A 22,678-nucleotide genomic window follows, 5' to 3' on the forward strand; every position below is an offset into this window, starting at 1 on the left:
ATGGATTGTGATGAGTTGTATGAGCCCCTAATGAAACGATTAAAAAAAAAGAAAAAAGGATGTAGGTCCCACAGAATCCATCACATCTTACAAGGCTTGATTCTTCACATGTTTAGAAAACTCACTCTCAGGGAACTTTGCTGGGAAATGGCCTAATTCAATCATCCTGAAACATCTAGAAGTTTCTGACTGTGCCCCATTAAAACTTTCATAAAATCTAAAATGTGAATCATTTTGTGATTAGCTTGCCCCATCACCATCCCAATTCCAACTCCAGGCAGTTCCGGGTGCATCAGAGGAGAATGGTCCCACAGGGAGGCCAAGGCCAAGGGCTAGGACCTTTGGGAAGTAGAGTTCAATCACCAGCCCTTTCTCTTCCAAAAAAGTCTATGGGGGAGATTCAAATCATTGATCTTCTGCTTAGTAGCTGAACACTTACTTAACTACTGGCTTTTAAGGCATGATCTCAGCCACCTGCTTTTCAGGTATCTCAGAAAAGTCTAGCATGCCTGGGATTTTGTGGTAATCCTCATGTAGTCTTTTCTTCTCACAAATCCTCATGTAGTCTTTTCTTCTCTCCATTTCTTCTCTCCCTCCTTTCCATCTACTCCCAAGGTAAACACCCAGATCAGAAGTTCAATTAGGGCAAACGTCATTCATGCCTGACTCAGGACCTAACACAGCCTGAAATGTAGCAAGAACTCACTGCCTTCGGGTCAATTCCAATGCAGAGTGACCCTGCCCTGGTGCATTTCTGAAAGGGTGTGAACTTCTAGCCTTCCTCCTTCTGCCTTCAGAGCGGTGGGGGGCTTCCAGCTGCAAACCTTTCTGGGTGCGGCAGGTGTGCGACCACCCTGCCACTGGGGCTCCTAGAAAGGCAGTCTTGGATCCTGCACATGCTTTTTGAAAAATAATAAGCAAAAACCTGATTAGCCACAATCTGGAAACTCTGACCTGAAACTGCATTCAGAAATTAAATTAAGAACTAAAGCTGGAAACCCCAACTGGAGTTTAGAGCACGGAAGTAAACTTATTTAAATAGAAATAAAACAGAAGGCTGGGCAGCGGGGACCACTCACTCAAAGGTGCCCTTTGTCTTCTGTCTTCACCACATGGGTTCTGAAGAGGAAGGGGGCGGGTCTAGATTGTAACATGGGGAAAGCGGGACAAAAGCAGGACACCAATGATAAAACTCATATCCTGGCGAAATAGCCACATGGCAGCCGAAACCGTATACCCTAGCTTGTCGTGCATTCTTTCCAAAAATCGGGACTTTTTAAAAACGCTGCAGGACACTAGAAAAATTGTTAAAAACTGGGGCTGTCCCGCCAAAAGCGAGACGTCTGGTCACCTTAGGACTCTAGAACCCATTGGGACACCAGCCGGCTGAGCTCTGGCTCCTGTCTGCAGTGAAGACGCAGCACTGGCTTAAGGGCAAGCAGAGCCCCTGCAGGCGGCTGCCGCCATGCTCCCTGCTCCAGGACAAAGGACCCAAGAGGGAGGGTGGCAAGCTAGGGCAGACTGTGATGGAGTCACGACCAGGCAGCTCGGACATGGTCCCTAGAAAGAGCAGCGCCCGGAGCAGAGCAAACCCTAAGCCCCAACAGAGCCAGGCTGGGGCACGGCTGGGGGGACATCTGGAGTGAGTGCGCTTTCTCAAAAGCCATGTGCACAAAAGAGGCTGAACCCAAATTACAAAGGAAAAAGGAGAAGCTCGTCGGCGATTTTGAAGATACAGGAAAAGGATAATGGAAAGTTAGACGAAACGTGAAGGGGCGCAGTGACAGAAAGATGAAAACGCGGCAATGTTCTGAGAAGATAAGGAGCAAACAGCTTGGCTAAGAGTCAGGGGAGCTATTAGGGCCTTGGTGAGGAGAAGTGACAGATGGGGGGGGGGTGCAGAATCCCTCACAGAAACTACCTCTTAGGACTGTCTCCTAATGAGATATTCCTAATGAGAAAGCGCAATGTTCAGAACGAATCGCTGCAGCACGCCTGCTCAGGACAGATTCCTTAGGCAGCTCAGTGGGTGCTGGGGGGAGGCTCTTCATGCTGGGAGTCTCATAGGCTGTGAAGCCCCTCTTCCCAGGCCCTGCGGGTTCACTGGGGAGTGAAGAGCTGCCACAGCAAAGACAGCTGGGAACCGAGCTCTCCCGGAAGGAAGGGCCTCTCTTCTTGGAACCCCGCCATCGCCATCACCCCACGTTGACTTTTTTCTCCCTCCCTGGCTTCCTACTGCAGGATGACAACCCTGAATGCCAGACACCATTAGCTGCGCTCCTGACACTGAAGCCTCTCTGCTCGACAGAGAAAGAAACAGGAGCAGATCATCAGTCCACTGTCATTCGAAAAACTCCTCATCTTGTGGGCCTGGATTGCCATTAAGAAAGGAATGCAGAGTGGTCTCTCTGGGTTCATAGCAGCAACTAGCATTTTCTAATGGGAACAATAATATGACAGGCATTGGACTGTCAGCAATGACATTATAAAAGAATTACCCACTTTGATTGGATCATGGAAACTCTATCACTTTAAAAAATGATTTTATCTTGTACTTAACATTTTTCATGGAATCATGGGTTGCCTTTTGATCTCATTGGCCACAATTCAAACCATTGAGACTAACAAGGACCCCACCAAGTGTGTCCATACTCACACGAGCTGAGCCCAAGAGCCACGGTGCAACCAACAAGCACCGACAACACTGAGTTCATTCAGAGAAGCCAAGAGAGCTGGATGATGGCAGTCAGCGTGCTCAGGGATCACTCCTGGTTGCTGCTGCATGAACTCTTCCTGACCAAGCTCTGGGCTGCACTCAGCTCACTGGGTCCAATAAGCCCAAGGACAGAGTGCCTTTCACTAAAGGAAAATTAACTTCCTTTCATTAACAGTCAGGGGTCAACAGGTAAGTGTTCAGTTGTGGTTTCTGTATATGAACCTGCTTTGAAAAGATTAAACTCCTATAAACGAGCATTTACTACATAATCACCTATTGAGTCCTCACAGTATTATCAAAGGGGCCCCAGGGCACCATGGCTTAGGCTTTGAGCTGCTAACTGAAAAGTCATCAGTTCAAACTCAGCAGCAGAAGCCAGGGGAACAGAGGAGGCTGTCTGCTCCAGTGGAGATGTTCCCTATACGGCGGCGTCGCTAGGAGTCTGAACCGACCTGATGGCCGTGAGACCATGTCTCCATCAGGCATTGGTGGTCCCTGTGGAAGATCGAGATTCAAATGCTGACCTTTGCCTTTCAAGCACAGGCTGCTATCGATGCTGAACAGGTTTCAGCAGAGCTTCTAGACCAAATCAAACCAAGAAGGAGGGTCCAACCATCAACTGCTGACAACGAGTGAGAGGCCCATGGATCCCAACACTGATCGGAAGCAATCCTGGGGCAGCACGGGGCAGCACTGCTCCATTGTCGTGTCAGGACCTGATACAGCAGCAACGATGACTGTGCACCTGGTCCTGCCTGCTGGAGGCTCCTTCCCTGGGGTGGGGTGGGGGAGGCGGGGGAAGCATGGGAGAGGAAACAGGGCCTGTGGATACTGCCCTGCACGTGAGACCATGGCACAAGGCCAGCCGCACAGCCAAGGCCCAACACTGGCCTGGGGTCATGCGTGTGAGCGATCTGTCTGTCTCTGCCATTTTACTCATCACATTGGTAGCCTTCCGGGACAGCTCCTTGTCCAAATCTAAACCCACAAGAAAACAAAAGAGAAGACTAATGGGTAGCCCTCAAGCTGCAGCAAAACTAGGAGGGGAGGGGAAGGGTGGGGGAGGGAGGGGAAGAGGGGGAACTGAACACAATGATCCACGCATAAGGTGGACAAACAAAATAAATATGGGTGAAGGGCAACAGTGGTCGGGGTAAGATACGAAAACAATAATCATTTTTAATTTATCAAGGGGACACAGGCTGGGGGGGAGGGACAAAAGAGAGCTCATAGAGAACAGTAAATGTTTAGAAAATTACGATGGCAACATATGTACAAATGTGCTTGAAGATCCTCCAATAAAATGATCTTTAAAAAAAATAAAAGCTGTGTCACACAAATGCAGTCATCCCAAGTACGTACAGTTAACATCTAAATCAGTGGGTTTCAACCTTCCTAATAATACCGAGACCCTTTAAAACAGTTCCTCATGTGGTGGTGACCCCCCAACCATAAAATTATTTTCTTGCTACGTCATAATTGTCATTTTGCTCCTGTGATAAATAAGGCAACTCCTGTGAAAGGGTCATTTGACCTCCAAAGGGGTGACGACCCATAGGTTGAGAAGCGCTCATCTAAATAAACTTGCACACCAAGGAAAGAACTCATTGCCCTCGAGCCCATTCTGACTCACTGGAAGCCCGGGCAAAGCTGCTCCGTGGGCTTCTGAGACTGCCACTCTTTGCCGGAGTAGAATCCCTCGGAGCAGCTGGTGAGTTCAAAGTGCTAAGCTCATGATGAGCAGCCGGATGCATAGTCCACCAGGCCACTGGTGAGAACGCTCCAGCACAGGCTGTTTGGTCTTCTATAGGAAAACTCGATCCAGGTCATGCCCCCTGACCCAGCCTATTGGAGATAGCCAAAGATCCCTCATCAGAGGGCTGACCTCACCCTCACTGCAATGAGCCAGGTGGTTGGTGATCATGGGCTCTGTGACTCACACCATTCCCCGCTGTCACGCGTCTCATGGTCACATGAACAAGTGCCAATTACAGATGGCACCATGTACCAGGACGGGCACCACTACCTCCTCTCCAAGGCGGGATTGTTTAATTACGTCCCCCTCTCCTCCAGGAGCAAGCCTCGTTCCAAGCCTCCAGTAAGATGGTTTGCCAATGGCAAAGGCAACAGGAGAGGGGTCCTAGTAGAGGAGTGGTGAAGCCGCACGCTGCTAACCCCAAGGTCAACAGTTTGAAACCAGCAGCAGCTCCATAGGAGAGAGACAGGACTTTCTACTCCTGTAAGGGTTACAAACTCTGAAAATCGCAGGGGCAGTTCTATCCTGTCCTATTGGGTCACCGTAAGTCAGAATCCACTCAATGGCAGTGAGGGCTGTTTTTGTTTTCTGTAGGCAAGAGGAAGGAGGTAGGGTGACTTAAGTGCTCAGCTGCTACGGGGACCAGCCGCTGCTCCCTGGGAGAAAGATGAGACAGTCTGTCGCCTTGAAGCCTGACGGACATTTCTACTGTGTCCAGCAGGTCCCTACGAGTCAGAATCGACGCAAGGGCAATAGATTTGCTTTCTCTTTGTTTTTCAGGTACGAAGTACACTTGGTCCTGAGTTTGCCTGTAAATCCTAGTATAGGAGGTCAGAAATCACAAACAGGTGGAATCTTCCCAGCCCCCTGTATTTATTCAAACTTGAAACAGCTGTAAGATGGACCTGAAGTGGCAATCCAAACACTGCACATGTAATTTTCCACACACAAGCACACAGAGGTGACGAGAGATACAGTAACTAATGATGGTCTGTCTGAGGTTCAAAAGACCTGGCGTCCTCCGCAGAGACCAATAAAGTTGGTGTGAGGCTGCAAGTGCTTTCAATGGCACTGATTTAAAGGCTGCTGTTAAAATTAATTTAAGGGAAACAGGAAGTCAGTGTAAAGAACAAACCATTCTGTTAAACATTTATGGTAAGATAACCAAATGTCCCACTTTTGGCGGGACAGTCCCGATTTTTAACAATTTTTCCCCGCATCCCACGGCATTTTTTAAAAGTTCTGAATTTTCAAAATCATGCACCACAAGCTAGGATATACAGTTTTCGGCTGCCATGTGGTTATTTCACCAGGACATGTTTTATCAATGGTGTCCCGCTTTTGTCCCGCTTTACCAATGTTAAAATCTGGTCACCTTAATTTATAGATGCTCCTCAAATCAGGGGAAATGATGAAGGTCCCAGAGGCAAGCGGAAGCCTGAGTCACCCAGCTTCCCCCGGGAAAGCCAAGACCCCAGAAGGAAAGCAATTTCTCTAGAGGTCACAGAGTTAATAAACAGCCACACTGCAACCCAAAACAGGGTCCTGCAGGTCAGTCTCTTCCAAGGAGAAGTTCCCTGAGGAATACAGACCTGCCCCCCGCCCCATGACACTTTAGGCAAAAATGAACTTATAAGGATAAATGATTTATAACTACCAAACACGTTTTGCTTCTCTTTATAGTGCCCAACATGCTAAGGACAACAATAGAAAGCAGCACATAAGTCCCTGGCTCATGCTCTCATCCTGTTCGGAGCCCTGGTAGCACTGTGGGCTAGGCAATGGACTGTGGCCGTAGGGTCTGCAGTTCAAACCCACCGGCTGCTGCCCTGTAGAAAGGTAAGACTGTTTGCTCCCATGGAAATGATGTTTCAGAAACTCTGAAGGAAGAGTGCTACACTGTGCTATAGAGGCGGTCTAGGCTGGAACTGACTTAGGGGCACTGGGTTTTTGCTTTTGTCTTCTCGTCCAGCAGTTCCAGGGGAGAAAGACTGTATGACAGTCTACTTCTGTAAAGACTCACAGCCTTAAAAATCCTACAGGGAGGTTCCACTCTGCCCTATACGGTTGCTATGAGTCAGAACCCTATGGCCGAAATTCCACTCTGTCCTATATGGTTGCTGTGAGTCAGAATTGACTGTACAGCTGTCGGGGTTTGCTCCTGCCTTTGAGTCACTCTGTCTGCCAGAGGTCCAAATACTAAGGGTGGACCTGCTTCCTGGTTTAACAACAGGGAAGGAGATTGTGTTAGTCAGGGTGGACTGGAGAAACAAATTCATAGACGCTCATGTGTATAAGAAAAAGCTTTATAAAAAAGAGCAATTATATATTGAGAAAACATCCCAGCCCAGTACGGATCAAGTCCATAGGTCCGGTATTTGCCCATATGTCCAATATCAATTTATAGGTTCCTCTTCAGACTCATTCAACACTTTCAATGACACTGAATGCATAAAGACCACAGGCTAGTGGGTGGAAAGTCTTGTGGATCCAGTGGCAGTGGAAGCATTTCAGCACTGGCGTGGCTCCTCTAACTCCAGGGCTCTAGTTCCATCAGTGTAGCTCCATGTGGCTTGTCAACAAGAAAGTCTCCCAGGGAGAGTGTGTATCCCACCTCCAGGGAGGAAGACAGGAGCTCACAGAATCCTTAGGAGAAGGCCATGCCCACACAGAGGCCTCATCAGCTATGACCTGATTGACAGGCTCTCCTCCACCCCTTTGCTCAAGTTGACAGGAGATTGTGTAACTGCCAGAGAGGTTCCTGGAAAAAGTCAGGGAAGTTTACAGGAAAGGAGAAGGAGGCAGGCTTCCTGGGTGGACTCTCAGCTCACCAGGTCACAAGTATAACTCAGCAGTGCCTCATCACAATGACGGCCAGTGTCCATGGTTATTGTGGATAAAAGGATTGTGACACAGTCACTGATGTGCAAACTATTCCATAGAGTTTCCCAGGCTGACAGTTCCCCAGGGGCAGGTCCTCAGGTCTTTGTCTGACATGGCCACAGGGCAGGGCTGGTCAGGACTGCCAGCCTTCCGACTGGCAGCTGAGCACTTGCATGCTGCACCACTAGGGCTCCTTCATTGACAACAAAAGCAATGCAGGCGTCTGTTCACTGCTAGTCGAGGACATGCTAACTCCAGGCAACCTCATGCGCAGACCGGAACCACTCTGTGGGGTTTCTAGGCTGCAATCTTTCTGAAGCTCATGGGGGCCCATCTGCCATAGGAGCTCAGGGAGGCGGGAGGGGGGGGGCCGGGGGACGGTGTGTGTCAAGCTGCCGACCTTCTGACCAGTTGGTGAGCACTAAACCACTTACACCACCCAGGAGCTCTTCTGGACTAACAACGTCCCCACGTCATCTCTGACCAGATACACCACATCTCAGCAAGCCAATCCTCCCACATCCCTCTAAACTAGCGGTTCTCCACCTCGCTCATGCCACGACCCTTTCATACAGTTCCTCATGCGGTGGTGACCCCCCAACCATCAAATTATTTTTGTTGCTACTTCCTAACTTTAATTTTGCTACTGTTATGAATCGGGTGACCCCTGTGAAAGTGTCATTCGACCCCCAAAGGGGTCGCGACCCACAGGTTGAAAACCGTTGTTCTAAACAAACAGACTCCAGAGAGCTTAATGCATTCCTATCAGTGAAAGAAAGAGAGAGAAGCAAACCCAAACTGACTGTATGTCCCCAAACAGGCCCATCAATACAGACAGCTCTCACTCCATTATGTACGTTATGGGTTAACATTCTACCATGCACAATGTGAGACGTGTGCAAATACAGCTACTGTAGAAGAGAAGTAGAAATCACCATCGAGACAGACAAACACTTCCCTCCTCTACCGGAGGAGAGCATCACAGACTTCTCTAGAAACCAGGGCTCCGGCTCAGGGCTCATTGAGGTGACATCCCAGGGCCTCTGGGGCTGGAATTGGCCGGAAACTGATGTGGGTGGCTGGCTCACTGCCAGAGCTGACCGCAGCCCTCAGGACAGGCTAAGAGCTACCCCTGTGGGTTTTGAGACTGTAACTCTTTATGAGAGTAGGACACCTCGTCTTTGTCCCGAAGAGTGGCTGGTGATTTCAAACTGCTGACCCTGTCTGTGGTTAGCAGCCCAACCCAGGGCCCCATTAGGTGGGCAGAGATGGCGTTCAAACTCCAGTTTTCCCATCCTTTTCCAAGTTGACTGAATCAAACATTGGGAAGAAGGGGGCGAAAATCAGCATTTCACAAGAAGCACTTCTTTGGATAAAATGAAATTTCCCAAGAGGCAAAAGATTATCGTTTAAGAATATCTTTAATGCAATTAATTTGTCTAAACTACTCACTCCCCAAGAACACTCACCCTGAGCAGCAGGAACAGTGAAGGGGATTTGATGTGTGAGAGTGTCCATCTACAGGCTGGCTGGAACAAGAGATGGTGCTGGGCACAAACATGCCAGGTGTACAGCACCCCCCTCCCAGGCCAGTGGTCCCCCCTTTGGAGAAGACTGCCTGCCCAGCCCCGCACAGCCAGGTTTGGTACCTGATCTGGTGGTAAGTTACCAACCGTGTCAGCTCTCAACCAGTCAGTCCTGTTAACCACTGAAGATGCTCTGCTTTATTGATGTCAGTTGTCATCCATACTGATGCCAGATAAAAACGGATGTCAGTTTTATCTCCTGGGACTGAGAGTTATTTTTGAGTTTAAACTGTTCTGTCTCCCATTTGTCATCTGTTCTACCAGTCTGAATGGACCATTGGGCTCCAGGTTCTGTAGCAGAAGTCTAACACACAAACATTTCCTTTTTCTAAGTCCATGATCAAGCTGTTTATGGGATGACCGCCCCCCTTCCAGCCCACCCCGGTCACTTTCCCCTCTAAGTGCCACCCAGACAGCCTACATGTCTCCCTCACCTCCTCTCGGAGCCTTCTCCAGACGCCAAGATCAGAATCGATGCTTAGTGTGATACTCGGTCCTTTCACTTCTCCCTACAGCTTTGTGTGTAGGTTTCCATTACTAACTCAAGACTGTAAGCTTCCCTGATCCTGAAACCAGTGGACTCTTTTGTAAAGCTCTCTAAGCCCTACCAGGAGGGCTATGTAGCTGTTGGGCTGCTAAACTCGAGGTCAGCGGCTCCAAACCACCACCTGCTCTTCAGGAGAAAGATGAGGTTTTCTGCTCCTGCAAAGACTCACAAAAAGGGCCTTTGAAGGTCACTTTGAGTCGGAATCAACTGCATAGCAGTGAGCTTAGTGAGAATCCCTACTATTCCATATAAGCCAGTGGTTCTCAACCTTCCTAATGCCGCCACACTTTCATACTGTTTCTCATGTGGTGGTGACCCCTACCCTCGACCATAAAATTATTTTCGTTGCTACTTCATAACTGCAATTTTGCTCCTGCTATGAATCAGACGACTCCTGTGAAAGGGTCGTTCAACTCCCAAAAGGGTCGCGAACCACAGGTTAAGAACCGCTGTCACAAAGCTCAATAAAAGCGTATTGGATGAACACCTTATGATAGTCTATTAGAAATGTTATCCTAGGTATCCTTGGGTGGCACAAATGGTTAAGCACTGGACTACTAACCCAAAGGTTGGACGTTCAGCCCCTCAGAAGTAAGGTATGGTGACCTGCTTCTGAAATGCCCTGGCCTTGAGCACCCTCAGGAGCAGGTCCACTTTGCACACCCGGTCACTGTGAAAGCCATGGATGGCTACCAGCAGTAACGGATTCCTTTTATGTGATTTTTAAAACATAGATATTGATGGACTCACATCCAAGTAGACCAATTTGGCAATGCCGGGTAAGTGAAAGCTCGGTGCCTCAGTTTCCCACTTACCAAACAGACAAAATAATGCCACCCCTCAATGTTGCTGTGGAGATTAATTGATTAGAACATAACCTGCCAATGTAAGCACTGAATGAATGCTATGACTGCTTTAAGTTAACAATCACGTAGTGATGCTCTCATCGTTTAATTTCTCATGGACAGCTTTTAAGTTTTATATACACACATACACACACGATGAAGCTCCAAAAAGTCGGTGAATTGGGGCTTGATCTGATTTTAAATATTTTTGTGGGGGTTTTTCCCCATATTGGGTTTTATCTGTTGTATTTTGTCATTGTTCGTAGCCGTCTTGACTCTCTCTTATGCAATTTTCTGTATTTTTTGGTACACAAAACCCAAGACAGGTGAATCTAGAGAGATAAAACCTAGAATAATGGTTCCTGGAGACTATGGCAGGGGAGGTGGAGGGGGTGGGTGGACTAGGGGGAGCCAATATCAAGGAGTTCAAGAAGGAAGAAAATGTTCTAAAACAGATTTTGGTACCAACTGTACAACACTGCCTGATCTGATTGAATTATGGAATGGTATAATGCCTGGATTAGCTCCTAATAAAATGGTTTGGAAAATAAAATAAAATGGTATCAAATTGAGGGGGGGAAAGTTGGTGGAAATCTCATTTTTTTTGTTGATTCTATTTCTCCACAGTCTCTCATACATACACGAAGATAAACGTTAATTGAAGGCAGGGATTACTAAGGCTAGTCAACATTTATTGGCTCAGGTACTTGTAGGAAAAAACAAACCTAGTGCACTCCAGCTTTGACAGACCAAGAGAGCACAGTTATTACATCCACGGTGCAAGTGGCACCCAAGGAGCACGGACAAGGTGAAGATCTTGACTCCTGACCCCTGAGAGATGCACAGGGAAGCCTCGCGGTGTCTCATCTCTACCCGCTGTTGGAGATGCTGCTAACTCTTCCCAACCTCTCCGGCCTTTGGAACAGGATGCCCACCACACTAAGACTGTTGATGATTGTGCCAGGGCTGTACTCCAGGGTGTGCCGAGGGCTGCCAGCACCTCTGGAAACTAAGAGAAAGGCATGGACCAGTTGCCCACCTTCAGGGAAAGCATAAATGCCAGCATTCCGATTCCTGACTTGCAGCCTCTAAAACCATTAGAGAATCAAGCCCTGCTGTTTGAAGCTAGCCAGTGTGTGGTCATGGGTCACAGCAGCCGTAGGAAAGAGATGCACCTTGGGATGGGCTAGGGTGACCTCCTGACCAGGGAACTCTTGGGCTTCTACCCAGCCAGGAAAAGGGGGACAAGGAAAGTCAACGCCCAGAAGAAAAGCTAGAGGAGTGCCAGGAAGCCAGGCAATGGCTGCTGTACAGACAGCAACGTGGGGGCCTGGGACCCTCAGCATGCACCGCTCCCGCGAAGCGAGGCAGTGACTGAGCGGCCCAACTGGAATGCTCAAAAGGGAAACAACACATCTACCTACAGGGCAACAGAAACAATGTGATCGCCCAGACGTTAATAAATCCACACTCTGGCTGGACACCGTGGCTGCAACAATGACCTCCAGCATAGCAACTGTGAGCTGGCGCCGCACGACCGCTCACACTTTCGTTCTGTTGCACACATGTGGCTACGAGCGAGAGCTCACTGCAGGGCACCTGACCCGCAAAGGGAGTCACAATCAACACACTGGTGCTGGGTTTGGCATCATCATTTCGTCATGACTTTGTGCATGCTTATACTTATTTTTATAACCTCTTGTAAGAGTCCGAAAACAACACGTATGTATCTCTATCTCAATCTGTGTACTGTGTAGTGCATGATCTGATCATGTCTGGACTTTGTACCACAGAATGGGGATTACAAAGTAAAATGATTCATTTTGTGGTCTGAGCCAAGAGGATTAAGCAAGAAGCTGGTCACCATTGACTTGCTGGTCACAGTGTTACCAAGAGGCCCAAGAACCTAAAACAAGCTCTGAGAGTGGTGTGACCTAGGTAGAGAGCCCTCAGGCAGGTGAGGGGACAGTTGAGGGCTCTGATTTGACAAAGCTTTAGTCAGCCCGCCTCAGTGTAAAGCCTGCAGAGTGGGAGAGGAGAGGGAGTCAGCTGTTCTCTCACTCAACGCCGACGCAATTCCTGCAGTTGGAGCTTACAACTCTGTAAGGTATTGAACAGAAAGGTACCAAGTCTCTAACCTCTCACCTCTCAGAGGGTTAGAGCCCAGGGAGTTCTCTACTGCTACACTAATGAGATTGCATCAGAGTAGGCTGGATCCTTCTGAGTCCTTAGACCACACCAAACCCAGAGGTACTCCCGGGAGAGCAAGGAAGACAGGTGTGTCTACAAGCCCAGAAATACCAAAGCTCCTAGAAGCTGACTTTGACTTAATGGCTCTCCTTCCAGAGCCATGCCCTAGATTCGCACACCTCCACTCCTGGGGCAAGAAAGTACATTTCTGTTCTTCAAAGCCGTCCGCTCTTGGTCTGCCTTTCTGGCACGCTGGGTCACGAAGAGCACCCCAAAGACAGCCAGGAGGGTCTCCGCAGAGAACCCGCTCTCCGGGTCCAGAGAGGCATCCGGCAGGAGTCTCATTGAGGGTCTCAGTTTGGGTTTAGGTTCTGATTTTAAGTGAGTGGTGCAAGTGACCGATTAAGCAAACAGACTCAGCGAAGAAAGGAAAGCAAGTGGCTCATCAAAGTGACAAGTGCCAGGGGATGTTCCCTGTGCTCATGCAGATTCAGAGCCTCAACAGCAGAGCTCAGTGATTCACACCATGTCATCTGCCTGGACACGTGTGTTACTGTGCACGCATGTGCATCCGTGCACACAGCTCTCCATCAACAATGGGTTTTGTCCTCCCATGGGGATAAGGGACATAGTCGTGGTGCCTCCAGGTTCTACCTAACATCTCAGCCACTGTGGCAAAAAGAAAGTGACTTTATTGGCAGCTTTCCAAAACATGCCGCTAATTTTGGGGGGTGCTGCAACAGATAATTTGGGCTAGTATAGACCAAACACCTGGCCCAAGGAAAATGCTTGTGCCTAGAAGAGACCGTTCATGCCTGGGGACAGTGCAGTCCCTGTAGGGTGGTGGTGTCCCCATCACTCCACCCCCAAACACATACTCCTGTGGCTTAGAATGGGGAGATTGCTTCCCAAAGGAAAGTCAGGGTGCTGCTCCCAGAGCAAGGCGGCTGACGGGGTCTTGGCCGGTGCAAGACAGCAGCTGGCCATGCCAGAAGGGTCAAATCTGGCTGAAGCAGGGTTACGCAAGTCTAATGGGGACTTCCTGGGGCACCGTAGGTCCAATGCCACCAAAAAGACCTACCAGGGCTACAGGGCAGGCACAGATGCCCAGGAAACACAACCGCCCTGTTCTAGCAGCCCAGTAATTCCACATTACTGCTCTACCATCTGGAAGGTTTTCCCACCCCATGCCCTTCAGGGGTCACCTTGAGCCAAGGCTGACTTGGCAGTCCACAGTAAGGAAATGTTTCAATTATGCTATAAATTTTTTCTTAATAAAATGTTGAGCAAAGAAAATAAACAAAAGCACTAGCACCCTAACTCAAGTGATCTTTTCGCATTACCCAAAACACTGGCAACGACCTGAGATGCGCAGACAGACAGACACACACACACACACACACACACACACACACACACACACACAGAGGAACATAACCCAGCCACGAAGAGAAAGGAAGTCTTGACACACATCACAATGTGGATGAGCCTTCAAAATGCAGTTGGTCCCCAAAGGGCAAAGGCTGCTTGACCGCACCTACATGAAGCACACAATCAGGAAAGCGCAGGGACTGCTATCAGTGGCCACGAGGAGAGAAGGAAGGAGGGCAGCGTGGCGCACGGGACACCACTGCCCAGTGATGGAGTAACCCGGAGAAGAGCGGCAGGCATGACTGCACAACACGAAGAAAGTCATCCGTGTCCCCGCGGCCCTCCGCAGAAACTGTTGAACTGGCTGATGGGTGGTGTGCATGTTTTCAACACAACAAAAAAGAAATCAACAGAATTTATCTATAACCTAGGTTTTCTAAAATAACTTCCTCCACAGGTTTGTCCCTTTTCTTGTCTAGTGTTATGTTGAAATAAATGCACGTAAAATCAATAATTAAATATTCAGTAAATATTTACAGGTCATTGTAAATTATGCTCTTTAAGGACATGAGAAAAGTAAGGTTTAAATTGCCTCCCACCTGTAATTACCAGTAGGTGGCGTCATTAGTAGTTGTCATTCCACCCACTGCAACGTACCTTCCATTCACTTGCAGAAAAGGGTGGTGTTCCCCAATACTTCGAATGCTATTAATCAGTGAGGATTTATTCATATCACTTGCATTTCATTTTTTATACATATATGCAGGCAAAATATCCCACTCTGATTTCTGATGCATCAGAGAAATATCAGTCTATGCAAAGCATATGTCATGGAATCTGCGCTGGTGGATCATACATACACAGGCTCCGCCCTCCAGGGGCTGAGATGTGCTGAGCGAGAAAATGGTAGGAACGCCTACCCAGCGTAGGAGGGTGCCAGTCTCTCGGAGCCCTCACCAGCATTTGTTGTTATCTGGGTTTTGTTGTTGTTTTGTTTGTTTACTTTCCTATTAATCCTGCTGTGAGGGCATAGCTCAGTATTTTGATTTGCAGCTCTCCATTGGCTAACAATCACAAGAATGTCTTGTTGCTGAAGCACATATGTTTTCTACACATGTTAGAAATTAGGCCTTTGTCTGACATGTCATTGCTAATTTTTTTCCAGTCTGTGTGTTCTTTCACCCTCTCAGTGGACTTTCCATGCACACATGTGTAATTTTTTGGAGATCCCAGGTATGCTTTGGTTTTTTTTCTTTCTCTTTGAAGATTATGGCACGCTTCATGAATTTGCGTGTCATCCTTGCACGGGGTCATGCTAATCTTCTCCGTATTGTTCCAATTGTAGTATATGTGCTAGCGCAGCGAGCACCCCAGGTATCTGTTTTGTTTTCTGCTATTGGTGTCTTTGTGATGGTATATTCGTGTCATGTGTTCCCTACTCTAAGTTTGTCTCTATACTTTCATTGATGATCTGCATAATTCTCGGTTTCACATCTAGGTCTTTGGTCAATCTTTGGTTCGTTTTTTAAATGGTGTGAGAGATGGGTTCTGTTTCATTTTTCTAAAAATGGACATGCAGTTTGCCAGCACCATCTCCTCTCCACTTAGGGTGCTCCCCCGCTTCATCAAGGATCAGCTATACTTAGGTGGATGAATTTACTTCTGTATTCTTGCTTGTGTTCCATCGATCGACGGACCTATTGTTGCACTACTGAGGCTACACAGTAAGTTCTGAGACCAGAAAGTGGGAGACCTCCAGCTCTGTTCTCCAGCTTTGGTAATGCTTTGCTTAGCTGAGCTCTCCTTCCATTCCACTTCTGTTGTGAATTCATTTTTCCACCTCTACATGGAATCATGTTAGGATCTGGATTTGGATTGCGTCATATCTGTAGATCGTTTGGGGGTAGTATTGGCATTTTCACAATGTTAAGCTTCTAATCCATGAGCATGATAAATTCTTCTATGGCTGTAGCTTTCCTGCTTGCTTGTAGGAGTGCGTTATCGTTTTCTTTGCATAGAGTTCCCGCCACCCACCCCCAGTTACATGTATTCCTAAGCAATTCATCGTTTGAGTGGCTGTTGTAAGTGATGTCATGTTCTTGGTGTCCTGTTCAGAACTCTCTGTTGTTGCTGTCGGCGCCATTGCATTGGTTCCTACCCTTAGTAACCCAAAGCACAGCACAATGAAACACCGCCTGGTGCTGCACCATCCTGACCATCGTGCTGTGCCTGAGCCCATTGTAGCAGCCACAGTGACACCCCATCTTGGGGAGGGCCCTCTTCTTTTTCACTGCCCTTCCACTTTACCAAGAATAAATTTCTTCTCTAAGGACTGGTGTGGGCATGGCCTTCTCCTGAGGATTCTGGGAATGCTAAGGAGGACTCTGGCTATACTTCTTCCAAGACAGACCTGGTGGTCCTTTTGGCAGTCCATGGTACTTCCAATATTCTTCTCCAGCACCACAATTCAAATGCATTCATTCTTCTTAGTACTTTCTTATTCAATGTCAATTAAACGAACTTTCACATGTATATGATGCACGCTTTAGTCCTCAAAGTAACATCCTTGCTTTTCAATACTCTAAAGAGGCCTTACGTAACAGATTTAGCTAATACAATGTGTCTTTTGATCTCTTCCTGCTTCCATTAGTATCGATTGGAGATAAATGCAAAACATGATCCTTGACAACTTCAATCTTTTCTCCATTTATCATGGTGTGACTTATCGGCCCAGTTGTGAAGGATTTGCTCCTCTTCACATTGAGTTGTAATCCATATTGAAAGCTGCAAACCTCGATCTATGTCAGCTACTATTTCAAGTCTTTCTTGCTTTCAGCAAGCATGGCTGTGTCATCTGCAGATCGCAGATTGTTAATAAGCCTTCCTTGGATTCTGCTGCTGCATTCTTCTTCATATAATCTAGCTTCTCGAATGATTTGTTCAGCATAAACATGGAACAAGAATGGTAAGAGGATGTGACCTTGAGCCACACTTTTCCTGATTTTAAACTCGGCAGTTTTCATTTGTTTTGTTCACACAACTGCCTCTTGATCCACACTCGTTTCACATGAGCACAATTAAGTATTCTAGAATTCCTATTCTTCTCAAGGTCATCCATAGTTTATACTGGGCCACATAGTCAAATGCTTCGGCCTAGTCAAGACAGCACAAGTAAATCTTGCTTGTCTTCTCTGCTTTGAGCCAAGAAGTATGTGACATCACTAATGATATCTTTTGTTCTACGTCCTCTTCTGAATCCAATGTGAACCAATGTCAATTCCCTGTCAATGTACTGTTGCAACCTTTGTTGGATGACCTTCAACAAAATTTTACTTGCATGTGATATCAATGATATTGTTCTATGGTTGAGCATTCTTTTGGGTCACCTTTCTTTGGAATGGGTACAAATAAGGATCTCTTCCAGTCAGTTGGCCAAGTTGCTGTCTTCAAATTTCCTGGCCAAGATGAGTAGGTGCTTCCAGTGCTTCATCAGCTTGTGGCAACATTTCAATGGGTGTTCCATCAATTCCTGGAAGCTTGGTTCTGACTAATGCTTACAGTACAGCTTGAACTTCCTCCTTCAACACATTTGTTCTTGTTCATTTGCGACCTCCTAAATAGTGAAATGTCTCCTTGTTAGTGTAAAGGAATCCAACTGCTTTTTTTATATTGATCTTTTACCCTGCCACTGTGACAGGAATTTCAATTAGTGTCAATACTTTTCTTGCTGATATTTTAGGATTTTCTATGTATAAGATATCAAGAAACCATGGTGGTATAGTGGAGGTCACAGAGTGGACTGCGAACCCCAAGGCCAGCAGTTTAAATCTACAACAGTAGCTGCTTTGCAAGAGAGAAAGATGTGACCTACTGCTATCGCAAAGGCTTAGTCTGGGAAACGCAAAGGGTAGTTCTACTCTGTTCTGCAGAGCCACTGAGCTGGATTCAACTCGATGGCAATGAGTTTGGCTTGGAGAAACATATCTGCGAATAAAAAGAATTTATTTCTTTTTCACCAATGTGGATGCCTTTAGTCTCTCTTTCCTTTAGTGCCAAGATTCACAGCACACTGTTGAACAGGAGTGGTGTGAAGAGGTTCTACAGCATTCTTTCCCCTGCATCTTTGGGTGGACCCACTTCTCCAATACTTCAGTTAGCACTGAGTGCACTACCCAGAAACTACCCTGAATTCCAAACAGGGTTACATTTAAAGGTATAAGGGTTCAGCATAACTTTGAGGGAGACACAATTCAATCTGTAACAGGGGAAAGTGGCCAAAGAAGCCTCTCCCAAGAAAAGGAATCTGAGATGAACCCTCCTGAGAGCTGACTTCCCTGAGAATACCTGAGAGGAGCCAGACATGACAAAAAAGATTCTGCTCAAAAAGGACATGAATTGCAAGGGCACTGAGGAACCAAGAGACTCGGCTTGTTCAAGGAACAACAGGGAAGTTGACCTGGGAACATGGCAGGAGTGGACTTGGGGGGCACCCTCCTTCAAACAGCAGCTCACCCAGTGGCCATGCAATGACGCGAGATGCCATGGCAAATGAAAGCAGACGCTGTGAAGGGCGATGAGCTCCCTGCAACAACAGACTGTGCTCCCAGCACTGACATGAGTGCCTTTCTGTACAAACCCTCAAGACCGTCAAAGAACCTCCAGGTTAGTCAAAGCAACGTGGCCGTGAGACCACCCGGCGATCTGTGGTGACGTTGCTGCTGCTGCCACTAGACGGGAAGAAGAAACATTACCGAGCACTTTGTTGTGTGTACAAAACAGAGACATGCATTTGCTGTCCTTGGGTGGACCAAATGGTAAAAGCACTAGTCAACAACCAGAAAGGCTGGTGTTTCAAACCCAACCAGAGACACCGTCAAAGACCTGATGATCCACTTCCAAAAGGTCTCTGCCTGGGAAAGCCTTGGGAACACAGTGGTTTTCTGCACACGTGGAGTTGCCAGGGAGGTGTAATTAACTTGCTTCCAGCTAAGCACCACCACAGTGTACTCCTCGTTCCCCCCCAAAAGCCCCACAATTCCTGTAAGTCACTACTTTCATTGTAGAGTTGAGGGAGGGTCCTGAAACTCAAGAGAGAAAAATGGCCTTCTGAAGGCACATAGCTACCAGAGAGGCATAACTAGAACTTGAATGTGGATCCAGAGGGTTCCACGGCCCATCCTCCCGACTCTGCATCAAGTGCCACATTCTGGGAAAGACAGACCGATGACGTTAGGGTGATGGGGAAGGTCCTATCCCTAAGCTGGTCATCATGGGAGCAGACGTTGTCTTCTGGGTCATCTTCTGCTAGCAGTATGAGTGGACATAACACACACACCTACAGACACTATAAGTATGCACCCAGAACTATACGCACCCCCCAAAACACGGAGACACACAGAGCAGTGGGGGAAGGGTAAGACAGAATGAAGAAATCCAAGAAAAACATAGCTGGAAATTGTCTTCATGCCAAGTTTATTATTGTGTCCCATGGCAACAGAGGCATGCTCGCAGCCTGCGTGGTACCTCAGAGGAAAGATGAGGGCACGGCTCGCAGTGAGCCACAGTTCACATTTTCCTTTCTGGCCTCGGTAAACAAGTGACAGTGCTTTATCCCCAAGCACCCGTCACCCAAGTCAAAGGAGAAACAACATTGTTCCTGAAGGTTTTTTTTTAACCGCCGGAGTCTGTGTGCACCAGTGATTGCTGTAATTTAACCTCCAAAATAAAACAGAATCATCACTGGATGACAATTTATAGTACACTTTCAGAACTGTTTACTTCTCCCATCCTGCTCCGGTGTGATTACGATTTCCTGTTGGTGGCTGGGCTGCTCCAGGGGCGGGAGTGCTCGCCAGCCCTGCCAACGCCAGTAGCCCAGACAGGGCTCTCCCTGAAGGCACGCAAACATTTTGGATGTGAGCATCAGTTAACATCTTAATGACCAGGAAGGGCTTCAGGCTTGATCCATTCACATGGCAGAGACAGAAATCAGACTGCAGCCCAGGTGATTCAGCTGTCTGCCAGAAAGCCTGAATCCCTGAGCAAATTAATTTGAGCACACACATACACGCATGGCCAGTGTTCTGTAATCATCCATGATAGGCGATGTGCACCAAGATGCCATTTAGATTGACGTGGCTGGACTGGCTGGCTCTGTGGGGAAAGGGTCCAACATGTGCTGGTGATGCAGATAACACAAAGGCCAGGGGCTTCAGTGGAACATCATCAAGTAACTGGATCTGCAAAAGGAGACAGAGGAGGCAGAAACAATTCCCCGCCACCTGACAGGGCTTAACCTCCTGCTCTCAACAAGGCCGTCAAGTACCGGCAATCACTCCATTTTCAGTTGAGAAAGCAAAATTTGAACCACGCAGATCAGGGGTCCTCAAACTTTTTAAACAGGGGCCAGTTCACTGTCCCTCAGACCCATTGAGGGCTGGATTATAGTTTAAAAAAACTCTATGAACAAATTCCTATGCACACTGCACGTATCTTATTTGGAAGTTAAAAATCAAATGGGGCAAAAACACTTGGTGGACCAGATAAATGTCCTTGGCGGGCCATGGGCTGAAGTTTGAGGACCCCTGATACAGATATTTTTTAAAAAAGAGCAAAAAATTATCATCCAGTGGATTCCAATAGCGACTCTGCAAGACAGCACAAGAATATTCCAGAAGGACGTCTTTATGGCAGCAGATAGTCTCGTCTCTCTCCCGCGCAGCTGCTGGAAGGTTTAACTTGCTGACTGTGGTTAGCAGGCCCGTTTTACCCCACGGCACCATCAGAGTTCCTTTTACCCAGGGTTTAGCCAGGGTTTGAAAGCCCATCCATTTTAAAGGAACCCTTAAAATAGAGGGCTACATGGGTGTAAATGACAGTGGCGGGCTTTGGAGTCAGAGGAACTGGGATGTGCATTGGCCATGCCTCAGTTTCCTCGCTGATGGAAAATCAGTGACAACAGTCCCTTCTTTATAGGGTCCCTGAGGAAGTGGGAAGCAATGATGTGTGTCGGGTGCACAGGAGGAAACCAGCAGAAGTTTACTCTGGATGACTTCATTTACCTTCATAGGGCTGATCACACTCCCGCATTTTCAGCCAATCACATCAGTGGCCAGATTTCTGCGTGGTGTGTGGACCTGTGTATCTGTTCACAGCTCATCCACTATGCAGGCATACGTACATGCACAACTCTGTACACGCACACAACTGCACACAGACAGAAGGTCAAGGCGTCTATGCACTTAGCACATTTATCAACACTGGACTACAAGTAAGCCCCTCCCCCTTTAGCTTTCTGTTTTAGCTTTTATTTGGTTCCATGCATTTTTTTTGTTGCTTTAGTATGATAAAATACATAACCAAACATATGCCATTTCAACAAATTGTACATGTCTGGCTCAATGACATGGATTATGTTCACTATGTGTAACCGTCACCACTGAAGGTTTGCAAAGTACTTTCCCACCCTGAATAGAAGCTCAGGGGTGAGATCTCACCTTAATTTACATTTTTCCTGTTCAACATCGACTTTCACTCAAGTTTATTTTCCCTGCAGGTACCAGCCCTAGCAGATTTCATAACTGTGTGAAATTATACATAGATCTATTTGTCCAGGAAGTGATTCACACAGTTATGGAAATGGGCAAGTTAAGTCTAGTTCAAGTTGGTGGGTCTGAAGTTCATCAGGAGACTTTTCCTGATGTTCACAGCTGCTGGGGTGATGGACCAGGAAACGGGAAGACCACAGCTGGTGGATGCAGGCATGGCTGAGTCCAAGATCAAGCGGGTCAGAAATTATGCTCTAATGGTTCCCAAGGTCAGCAGGCAATAAGGTGGGCTGATGAGATGCAGGATCCACACCAGCAAGAAGGGACAAGCCTTCCCACAAAATCTGCTTCAACAGGGGCAGACCACATCCTTGCACTAGGGGAACCCGAGCAGCATAGTGAGTTACTCATGGGCAGTTCACTGTAAGGTCGGAAAAGCCACCGAGACTCCTGACCATTCATCTAAAATGTAGGCTTATCCGATATGCTTTGAATTTATATAAACATGACTGTATTTATATCCTACTCTAGTCTTTCCGTATCGTTTCACTTGACATCCGGGTGCTCTGGTGAGTATATATTGCTTCTCACGGCCACACCCAGCACACCGGATTCATCGCCTTCCACAGCGATGTTTGTTGCTGTGCAGCCCATGGAGACCCTACAGGACAGGGAATTGGCCCGGAGGGCTACCAAGGCAGCCATCTTTCTCCCGCAGATCAAACGACTGGCTTTTCTGTAATCAGCCAAGTACTCAGCCGGTGTGCCCTCGGCTCCTTTCCCTGGGGCTGGAACTTTGAAGACATTCCCGTTTGGTGATGTTGGTAGCTGATGTCTTGCCGATTTCTTTTCAATCATTTTCTTGGGGGCTCGTACAACTCTTATCACAATCCGCACATACATCCATTGTGTCAAGCACATCTGTACATTGGTTGCCATCATCGTTCTCAAAACATTCACTTTCTACTTGAGCCCTTGGTATCAGCTGCTCATTTTTCCCCTCCCTCCCTGCTCCTACTTCCCTCATGAACGCTTGATAGTTTATAAATTATTATTATTTTGTCATTATCTTACACCGTCTGACATCTCCTTTCACCCACTTTTCTGTTGTCCATCCCCCAGGGAGGGGGTTATATGTAGATAGATCCCTGTAATCAGTTCCCCCTTTCCACCCCACCCTCCCTTCACCCTCCCAGTATTGCCATTCTTAGCACTGGTCCTGAATGGATCATCTGTC

The 22,678-nt window shown here is 47.5% G+C and overlaps 1 protein-coding gene and 1 non-coding gene across 2 annotated transcripts in view; both read right to left on the bottom strand.

Moving 5' to 3' along the window:
- The window catches only part of CACNA2D3 (calcium voltage-gated channel auxiliary subunit alpha2delta 3), a 982,973-nt gene that overhangs the window by 715,446 nt on the left and 244,849 nt on the right, over positions 1-22,678 (bottom strand). The window lies entirely within an intron of this gene.
- Positions 15,158-15,263, bottom strand: LOC115869557. Its single transcript, XR_004046233.1, has one exon. It is a non-coding gene; the product is annotated as a U6 spliceosomal RNA (small nuclear RNA).

This window comes from Echinops telfairi, unplaced genomic scaffold (genome assembly GCF_000313985.2).
Source record: "Echinops telfairi isolate 266 unplaced genomic scaffold, ASM31398v2 ScPeMD7_31;HRSCAF=116, whole genome shotgun sequence".
Lineage (NCBI taxonomy): Eukaryota > Metazoa > Chordata > Mammalia > Afrosoricida > Tenrecidae > Echinops > Echinops telfairi.